The sequence below is a fragment of the Corvus moneduloides genome, chromosome 4, assembly GCF_009650955.1.
Source record: "Corvus moneduloides isolate bCorMon1 chromosome 4, bCorMon1.pri, whole genome shotgun sequence".
In the NCBI taxonomy this organism is placed as follows: Eukaryota; Metazoa; Chordata; class Aves; order Passeriformes; family Corvidae; genus Corvus; species Corvus moneduloides.
The window spans coordinates 14,860,023-14,870,724 of record NC_045479.1 but is presented as its reverse complement, the minus strand read 5'-3'; the positions used below and the strand labels follow the sequence as shown (position 1 = coordinate 14,870,724).

The window sequence follows — 10,702 nt, the reverse complement described above, 5'->3', positions numbered from 1 at the left end:
ATTCCCTAACATCAAACACCTCGCACTGCAGAAGAAAGAGCAGCTTGTTTTTACACATCTAAATTCCTTCAAGTTTTAGTATCATCTGTTTCCTGGCATTATGAGAAGTGAGAAGTGTTTTGCACAGCACAATGAATAAAATGGTCTAATTTTCAGAAGACACAATTGCATGAGAACAGACAGCAAACCTGCCTCAAGGTTTGGGCACAGATTTCCCTTTTTGCACTCTGAGCTTTCTTTTGAGTCACGCCTGAAATTCCGAGTTTCCTAGTACTCTGCCCCAGTCCTTCCCTCTCCTTCAGTGCCACTGGCATATGAAAAGAGAGGAATTTTCTTTAGCACTGGATATCAGCCTTAACACCACAAGGCAAGAAACCTGCCTGCTGCTTCCACGACTGCTCAGGCCAAGAATGCCAACTCAGTGAGAGCTGCCATCTCCTTCCTTTGCTCAGAGCTTGTAGTGGGACATGCAGCACAAACCCCAGCAGATCAGAATCACCTATACCCGAAACTTTCCAGTGTGAACCACCCAAAACACAGAAGGGTCCCCCAAAACCCACAGCACACAACATCCCAAATTACCAAATACCTCAGTATTGAGGTATTGTTCTGTGCAACACTCACCCTTTACAAAATGAGATACAGACACGTGCCAGGGGTCTCAGGTACACGGCAAACCAACATCATGGGCCCATCTCCATGAGATGCACCTTTGCAGGCACCTGCCTCGTGTCACACTGCTCCCAGCAGGCTGGGGAGAACCCTCTGTCCCTCTCAGCCCTCCCTGCTCTGGCTGGGGTGCAGAGTGTCCCCCACACCGTTGTCTGGCTGGGACAAGCCCATGGAACACATGCAGTCAACACCAACTGATGGATCTCTGCACACGCAGGACTCGCTTTCCTGTCTTGTCACCAAGTGATGCAGAGCCATGAAATGCTGCAGCACTTCTGCAGGCCAAGACACACTTGGATGCTGGCAACAAACTGTACAAAACAGTGTTCTCTTTCACGTGACTGACATCTTTAATCCTCTGCTAACACGAACAGTCCATGGGAGAGGTGCTGTCAAACCCCTCTGCAAACCTACACTACTGCTTATGTGAAAGTTCCTCACCAACCTCTTCCTGCCAGGAGCCTGAACCAACAGACTGATGGATTTCAATCCTAAATTAGGTTCTCTACATTCTTTCTCTGCCCTTCTCTACATCCTTTTCCTTCAATTTTCTCTTCCATTCTTCAATTTTCTCCTAGTTCTGTCTAAAACAATGCATATAAACAATAATACAGATAACAATACATCAAGTTTAGATAAAAGCACTGATGTTACGGCTTTCTTACAGATAACAGAAGTTTCCTAAGAACTCTCCTGGAACAGGGAAAGAAGAGAAACCACATAGACTTTTAATGCAATACTCTAAAACCAGCAAGAGATTTAGTCTTGTATATTAAATGTTAAAAATCACATGCATAATTATAGAATGCTTTATAGTTAAAAAAACATTTCAAAACCCAACCCTGACAGTTTACCTGCAACTGCTACAAAATATCTATTTTATATCTATCTCTAGATGTGTATATATATAAACATGATGATTTTCTGTAATGTTCTTACAGGCATTTTAAGTCTGCTTGGCTTCACAGGTGCTTTTCTGCCAAAGGCATTCCAATCTATTTTGATCCTAAATAAAGGTTTGGAAAGCTGAGTTTCATGAGAACTGGTTCATATTTTTATTATTCTTAACTTGGGAGTTTCCCTTGGCACCAAAATCAGGGAGTCAACCTACCACGTTCTTGAAGGGCCATAAGATCCCAGATATTCAATCCCCAATTCCCTCAGGATTTGTTCATTGAAGCTTTTCAGGGTTAATTTAGCAAATGTAAGGTTTTGGTGATTTCATGATCAAAACAGCAATAAATCTGTGAAAAAGAAACTTAACTAAAACCGGCTAAAAGTGATCCCTGCTGATGGCTCATTGAAACACCTCATGAAAAGGAGGTGGGATTGATTAAATACTCACAAACCCATCCTGCCAAGACCAGAGTTCTCTGCCCACCAGGCACACAGCAGCCAGCAGGGACATTTCTCCCACTCTCCAGCAGAGACCTCCTCCCTCCGCATCCAGGGAGCTGCAGCCACTCAGGGAACACCAACTTAGACCTGGGCTGGGAACAAGAGAGGAACAAGGAATATTTTTAAGTCATTTCAACCTCAGTGGTGTCCAGACCTGGGAGAAAACACTTCCCACACCACTCCTGGAATTTTCTGCCCTGTCCCTTCCAGGTTTGGAAGGTTTCTGTGGGAGCCTGACTTACTTGTGCAGTTCAGAAGCTGCACATGCCTAAAGCATTCCCTTGGGAACATGAAGCTTCCCTCGCGCATTTCACTTCTTTATCCCAAATATTCTCCCCAATTATCCACAATCTAGAAAAAAAAAAGGGAAAAGAAGGAAGACCAATTAATTCTGACATAAGGAATGTTGATTATCCAACACACTTCCAGGTGAAAAAACATTTCTGCCACTCTAACAAATCCACTTTATATTGTCTCAATTAAATATTAATTATTTAAATGTTGTATTAAAAATCTTACGGACACAACACTTGGAATTCTCAAAAACGGCTCAGCTTTGCTACTTGAAGGACTTTCCCACCCAGGGAACCGAATGGTCCCAGATATAAACACCACATTTTATACAAATCTGATAGGAATTTGATATTGTTTGGTTACTAAACTTTTCCAAAAGCTGTGGAGTCAAGGCTGGAAATCCTCACTGAGGCTTTCCCATGTCACATCTGGATTTACCCTTGGGAAAACCCTGCTCTGAGGACTTGGCTTTAAAGAGGTTGCACTTGATATTATAGACACAGAATTCCTTTGGGATTTGACATTTCCTGCACCTCCAAACACATTAAAAGAATGAAGTGCAGAGTCCTGAGGCTCAATTATTCCCATTCTCCTCGCATCCCTTTTTTGAGCTCCATGTGGATTTGGGCCTCCTCTGAAGGTCTGGAAAGGAATTTAGGAATCCCCTTCTGTTGGTTTGGTTTCCAGCTTTTTCTCTGAGGTGGCCCAAAAGGCAAAAAAAGAAAAAAAAAACCAGAAAAGCACAAAATCCCAGCCCCTCCCAAGATGCAGCTCCTCACACCAAACCTTGGGAGAATCCATGGTGGTTCTAACACTGCTTCAATGCCACCTTGAGCTGAGCTTCCAGGGTGCTCTGCCTAATCTACATCCAAACCTGGATACCCCAAAGCCTGCAGGAAAAGAGGAGGCGAAGTGAAGGGGAGAGGGGAAAAAATGGAGTTTTGGGTTTTTGCTCTGTGCACAACAGGATTGAAGAGCGGGATGGAGAAGTTTTATGGAAAAGAAGTATCAAAGGCTGCTTAATTCCCAGCAATTAGTGCTGCTGAGGTTGAATCCAAGAGGACAAATCCACTAGGATCAAACAGGAGTGGTTGACAGGATGGGTTATGACACAGACCTGCAAAGCTGGAGCCTTCTTTCTTCTCCGGGGCTGTCCCAGAAATTCTCCACATCCGGATGTACTCCCAGTCTCCCCACTGGGGAGGATGGATTTGGATATCCCAGGTTACTGGTGAGGCTAAAACAAAGTTATGCAATGATCAAGGAGTTTTTCCCAAGGAAAGGACATATTCTCTGAAACTGGGATAAGCTATCCCATGGCTTTCTCCAGGAAGAGTCACAGCTGGATATGGTCTCCCATAAAGGATTCCATATTGGCTCACCTTTTTCTTGGAGCTTGGCTGAATTCAGCAGCAATGCCAGGGAATGTGGCTATTTGAGGGTTTTGGCAGATTGGGTTCATTTGTCTTTTTAGGCTTTCTTTCTTTCTCTCAGTCTTCCCACTGGATTGTGGGAAGGAATATGTCAATCTAATTAGATTCCTTTTCTTTTGGACAATTTTTGCATGATTCCTGTACAAAATAAGGCCCCCTATCAGGATGTTTTTCCCTGCCATTCCCCAGCAGTTTTATCTGCCAGCCCATTCCGTATGTTAGCTGGGGTCTTCCCAGATTTCTGAGCTTCACAAGGCAGGAGATGGACAGGTGGGAACTGAACACTCCTGAGGAATTGCGTGGTAACACCTCCATGTTTGACAGCTGATCCTTGTGCTGAAAGGATCCCTCTTTCTTCCCTTCAGGCAATTCCAAGGCTCGCTGCTCCCATCTGGGAAGAGTCCCCTGTCTGGATCTTCTCGTGGAAGAGTATCCCTGCAGCCTTCCCTGCTGGGATCCTGCTCAGGAATCCATGGGGTACAAGTTTAGCCCAGTTCTAATTCCAAAGGAATTGGTGTCTGCCTTACCTGGCTGGAGTCTGCTTCCAACTCTGTTCTTGCTGCTTCTGCTGCTTTCCATTTCCCAGGAATTCCACCAACGGAGAGACAGTGTTTTCACCTCCTCCAGGATTCCCTCTGTTTGGGTGCTGGAGGAATATCAAAACCTGGGCCTCCAGAGCTTTACTATCAGGAATTCCATCCCTGGATTTGTTCATTTCCAAATATTACCTCTTCTCAACAAAGCCCTGGGCATCCAAGGAATGTAGAAATGGATGTGCTAACCGCTGGTTGCACCTGTGGAATGTCAGAGCTTGGAAAAATGGGCAGTTTGGGCTTTTCCTGGTGGTACCTGTGAGGTGTGTTTTACCTAAGAGCTCTTCCCATGTCATTCCCTGTACCCACCAAAAATCCACTTGTTTATTCCCCAGCTGCTTCCTCCCTCTTTTCCTTTACCCAACAGAATTTTAACAGGTGAATATTCCCGTCTGTAATAGCACCTTTCATTCCAAACCTAATGACAAATGAATCATTTCCTTTGACCTTCATTATTAGGATTTCACCAAGAGCTGGTGGATGGAAAATGATCCTCTCCTGGCCCCTGCTGGATTCCTGGAGCAGGGATTCTTTCCCTCTTTCCCCCACCCCCTTTTTGGGCTTTGTTCCACAGCTTTTGCTTCCAATCCTTGGATCCTTTCCTTCACTCCAGGAGCTCCCAGCAGTTCCATGCCCCCTTTTCTCTCATCCTGGTAATTTCTGCAAGAACAGATCTGTGCATTTCAGTTCCCTTCTCTTTTCTCCAACAGCTCCCACCAATCCAGATCTAAAGCTGACACAAGGAGCTCTCAGTGACCACAGATCCAAACCCAGACCTTGCCATCCCTAAACCAGCAACTCCAAACACACAGTACTGGAAAATTTGCATTAATTCAAGCTTAACATTTAGGCCACACCTCAGGCTGCAGCACAAGGTCAGTGCAGACACATGATCCACAGGAGCCGTGGGATTTTCTGCTCTTCCTGCAATAGTATTTATGCCTGAGCAGTTCAGAACAAAGCCTGAGCAAACAGGACTGGAGAATAAACACCAAGCAATGACCCTTGTGCTTGGCAGGGGCCTGGGGCATCCCAGTCCAGGATATTTGCTTCTTTTCCCTTTTTTCAATGCAATTAACCTGGCATGGGGACTTTTTAATCCATCCAGACAATGAGACACATTTCCTGAAACACATCCTCCATATAAATGGGAAGTATGGAAAAGCTCACTGCCACATTCAGAAACCCTTCAGCAAGGCACCTGGAAAAGCAAGAGTGGTGGGGGATTACCTGGAGCACCGGGGAACCAAAGCGAAGAGGCAAACCAGCACACAGCAAACAGCGGCCACTGCTTCTCACTCCAGTCGCTACAGCCAGTGCAGCTTCCCTGGAATTTCCTGCTCAGCTCCTCTTCCAAGCTCAACGGGTGAATGAACAGGCACTCCAATGTCACAGTGGCTTGTGGTGCCGGATGGTGAGGTGCCACAACCTTCCGAAAACGTCTCCAAGGCGAAGCCGCTGGGCAGGACCACCACACACTCACACACACATACACGCACACGGATAGCTCCAGAAAACGGGTCCATGACAAAGATGTAGGAAGGGTCTTCATATGGGGTTCCACGGGAGGGGTTTATTGCAGCCACTCGCGTGAAGGGATCCAGGGACGAAGACAAAGAACAATGGAGGGTCCAGGTTTAAATACAGGAGCGGAGGGAGCATCAGAGACCAATGATCTGAGGGCACAGGGGCGGTACACAGGCGGGGCTAGGGAATGGCAGCCAGTGGGAACCTCTGAGGGAGTGGTGATGGGCAAGGGCCAATGGGGGAACAGGGAGTGGAGAACCTTCTAGGTCTTGAGCATGCCCAGGCTTGGGAGAAAGCCCTTCCCACCACCCTCTTGGCCTTTTCCCACTCTGAGGAACTGTGGAAATGCACATCCAGACCTGAATCGGACAGCCTGGGATGTTTTCTGCACACCAAACGCCACAGCCCCGAGCACCAGGAGCCTCAAAATGCTCTGGATGCAATTCCCAGCCTGTAAGGCTGCAGAAATTGTACAAGCAATGATGCATCATTTTCATTCTACCTTGACAGAGCAAAAACCTGAAGGAGATAACACCTAACACATGTCTCTGTGAAAACAGATTCAAGAACTGATGCAAAGGCTAAGAATTGAGGTCTGCAGCAAGAAGGACTGAAATGTTGCCAAAAGAAAAAAAAAAGAGCCGTGCAGATGCAATGGTAACGACATTATTAATCAAGGGTTTGAACACCAAAAGCACAAGCAAGAAGGGAACTGAAAAAAGATCATGAAAGAATGTGCCCTGGCATTAAGAAATTTGGGATGTAGCCATATTGTTACCAGATTCATGGGCTTAATTGTGATTGCATTATTGCCCATAGATTGTCAACTAATCTAGCAGAAGAACACCAGCAAGGAGCTAACAGAAAGTGGCAATGCTGGCAAAGCAGGTCCCACTGCCTTTGGGTTGTCTTATCAGGGGTCCCATGACAGTACTTTCCAAACATTTTCCAAAAGATGTTGATATCCACCAAAAAAAGCTGAAGAACCAGGTTCGTACAAATCAGAACCTGAAAGACAGAAAAATGACATGTCCTGTGCTGCATTAACGCTAATGTGGAAGCTAAGAAAAATAGAAGAGTTTTTTTCTTTGCAAAGTAGAAGGTGTGGAAATCTGGCTGATGAAACGAACCAAAATACTGGCAAAAACCCACTAGGGGACATATTGGCCTTTCAGAGACTGAGTAATCCTGTGAAGAATCATAGAATCATAGACTATCCTGAGTTGGAAGGGACCCATCAGGATCATCGAGTCCAACACCTGGCCCTGCACACACTTCAACAAAGCAACCCTATGCCTGAAAGTGTTGTCTAAACACTCCTTGAGCTCTGATAGCCTTGGGGCTGTGACCATTTCACTGGGAAGCCTGTCCAGTGTCCTTTTCCTAATATCCACCCTAACTAACAAGAATAAAGATGTACAGAAACAGACATCACTTTAGCTCAGCACAAAGGTGGTGGAAAATTATTTTATAGGGTTTATCCCCAAAAATTCACTGGGTCTAATGTTAAAGGTAACAAATATATTTGCTTTCAACATTTATTACATAAATTAAGACGTTTACATTCAGAAATATTTCTGAAACATTCTAACAGCAGTGCCATGTAACAAAGAAATATTTACATTATAAACACCATGAGTTGTTCACAAACATTTTTACCCATGTTGCTGATTTGCTACGAGTTCCAAGTACCCGACTCATAGACTCATAGAATCACAAAGATTGCTCCTTGAACAGTAAATCTAGTGCAAGAAACTACTTTACCAGAAATACTGAAACTATGAATTTAGAAGACATGATAAAGGTCTACAGGATGTGTTTTTTTTCAATGAAGAAATATATCTACAGGCTACAAGATTTCATATGAATAGACATATAAAATGCTGTCTGCTTGTGCAAGAGATCTTTAAATATTAAAGCAAGAAGGGAATATATTTAGAAATGTACTAGAAAGCATAACTAAAATAAGAGGTAAAATAAATGCCCATAAGTAATTGTTCCCCTTCATCAAGATTTATATCTGTGTACTTTGTAGCTGATCCTGGCTAGTCATTTGTGTTGTTTTATGAACACTTGCACAGCCAGTAGATAAACATTAAGGTTACAAAGAAGGCCAGTGAATTGAGAACTCACACCTTTCTGTTCCTTACAGCCTATTGAATGTGTATTTGCCCCAGCTTGAGCATGTTTCCACTAGCATTCAACCTGGAATGACTCTCCACCCTCACAGGGAAGCCTTTTTTCCTCATATCCAATCTAAACCTGCTCTCTGTCAGTGTGAAGCCATTGCCCCTTGCCCTGTCACTCCAGGCCCTTGTCAAGAGTCTCTCTCCATCTTTCCTGTGGGCTCCCTTCAGGCACTGCAAGGCCACAATGAGGTCACCCTGGAGCCTTCTCTTCTCCAGGCTGAACAATCCCAATTATCCCAACCTTTCCTTACAGCAGAGCTGCTCCATCCTTCTGATCATATTGGTGAGACCCTGGCACAGGTTGCCCAGAGAAGCTGTGGCTGCTCCATTCCTTGAAGTGTCCGAGGCCAGGCTGGATGGGGTTCTGAGCAACCCGGGATAGTGGAAAGTGTCCCTGCCCATGGAATAAGATGATTTTTTTGGTCCCTTCCAACCCAGGCCATTCTATGATCCTATGACTCCACTGAATTCAGTAAGCAAACTGACCCTCTGCGCCTTAAAGGGCTCCATGGCAGACCTGAGACCACAGTGGGGGGACAGCAGGAGTCTTGAGAAGCCCAGGACGTATCTTCCTAGATGGCTCAGCTGCTGCATGGGCAGATTTTGCCAATCCTGTATTTCTCAGCAGGAGCAGGAAGCTGGCATGGCTTGTGCCAGTAGTCGTGCTGTTTTTTCCACCACCGACAGTCATCAGAGAAGATCGTGCACAATGAATTCAGTAAATGATTTTGTCCAACACAGCTTCTCTGTGCTTTATCTAGTGAAGCCCAGTATCAAACCCTTTCAATAAGGGTTTGTAAAATACAGGACTAGCAATAAAGAAATACCAGGTAACGAAATTCCTCTCAGTAACAGGAAAAGTTTCATGGAGAAAATCACTCTGCACAGCTGGAGGACCACACAGATCACCCTCATTTGCCAGAGTATAGCAATGACTTCATTTCAGTTCATGATGTAGCTAAAACAGGGAGATCTAATTAAAGCTCTCTTTGGATGGAGAAACAGTATCAAGAGCAGGGAGAAGGGGAAGGATTGCTTTTCTTCAAGGCTATCATCTCAACAGAGCTAAGAGACAGACTTCTCAGATTTTAGGTCAGTTCCTTTGGAAGCATCATCTTCTCTTTCCTGCCACGTGGACAGGTAGGAGCTGTCGAGAGTCCACGGGAATATCCAGTAGGAGTGGTTAGGAAAGAACACAACAACCACAAAGTGAGTACTGGAGGCAGAGGGAACCAAGTTTATTTTAATATCTGGTAATGGACATTGAACTCCTGCACTAAAGTACAAACACTCACTGTGGGAGTCCAGAGATCTCCCATGGAGCAAACACAGACTTTCCCTTCGCTGCCATCAGCTGCCTGGATTTGTGCTTATGGCAGGAGCTGCTGAGTGTGCCACTGACAGAATGGAAAACTGTGTTAAAGAAAACATCTACACCAAAATTATTGCTCCTGGACTCTGGAAATAAGTCTCTGAAATTAGACTGTTGTTTTTCTCCGTAACTGGGTAAAAAGGTGCTGCCACCCATATTGCAGGTGGGGTGTAGGATTTCTTTCATCTCTGTCTAGCCAGATTTTAAGGTTCCTTGCAAGGGCCTTGGAACTGATTGCTCTTATCGGGTGGTGAAGGAATTTTCCTCAATGGCTTTGGATTTCCTTGTGAACAGACAGGTAGGGAACAGAGTTAGTAGCTAAGTCAGGTAAAAGAGACTGTCTAATAATTTGCAAGAGTTATTGTCAATATCTGTGTATGTGGTGGGTTTTTTTGCCAGTTCTTCATGGTATTTTCTGTGATTTATCTCATCACCCGAATTCTTTTCCACTTACTTGCCTAGTGTTTTCTTTCAACTAATCTCAAAAATTTTGAATATCCAGTATTGGTACAATTCTGTGTCCCTAGAAGCCAGCAAGAGGAATTTTAATCTTTACTAATGTCAGGGAGTCAAGACTTTGCTCAAGATGCCTTACTACATGTAAACTGGGGAGGGCTAGAAGGGTGCCTGCTTCCTCACTCTGTTGGAAACAGTGTTCAGCCTGATTGTCATCAGGCCATATCTCTGGGCTCAGCTGATGGTCTCCAGGCGAAGCTTCAGAAACTCAAATTTTCAATGAAGGTATAAATCAGCTGGTAGACTCTTACCATGAGTGCTGGGAGATTTATTTGTATGCCTCAGGTTGCAGCAGCAGCAAACCTGAATTTGGAAGTCCCAGCTGAGCTCCAGCTGTTACAGTGGTGCTTAAAACACATCTATCTGATTCACTGTCCTCAATCAGCCAGAAGATTCCTTTGTAAAATAAATGATTTCCAGGTTTTGCTTTCCCACTGAGGATATTATTTAGGATTATATTTCCCCAAGTATGTTAGCATGCATTTTCCAGGCTGAATCCTGTTTTATTTTCAGCCCACATTTCAAATGCCTGAGTGTTATTTCTCTGTCATCTTTCATTTGCAGTTCCTCATCTCATATGTATATTTTCTTAAACTTTAGTTTGTATATAACTGGATTTAAAACATTACTGCACACCTTCCCAAGTTTAGCATGTTCTTGGCTAACACTCCTGTTTGTAGGCACAGAACCCAAGAAGATAAATTTACA

General features: G+C 44.4%; 1 long non-coding RNA gene across 1 annotated transcript; it reads right to left on the bottom strand.

Annotated features, from left to right (window-relative positions):
- Positions 1–1,398: 1,398 nt before the first annotated feature.
- LOC116442466 lies at positions 1,399–6,113 on the bottom strand. The gene is made up of 2 exons (XR_004239559.1): positions 5,621–6,113; positions 1,399–2,162 (listed from the first exon to the last, which is right to left on the bottom strand). It is a non-coding gene; the product is annotated as an uncharacterized LOC116442466 (long non-coding RNA).
- Positions 6,114–10,702: the final 4,589 nt, after the last annotated feature.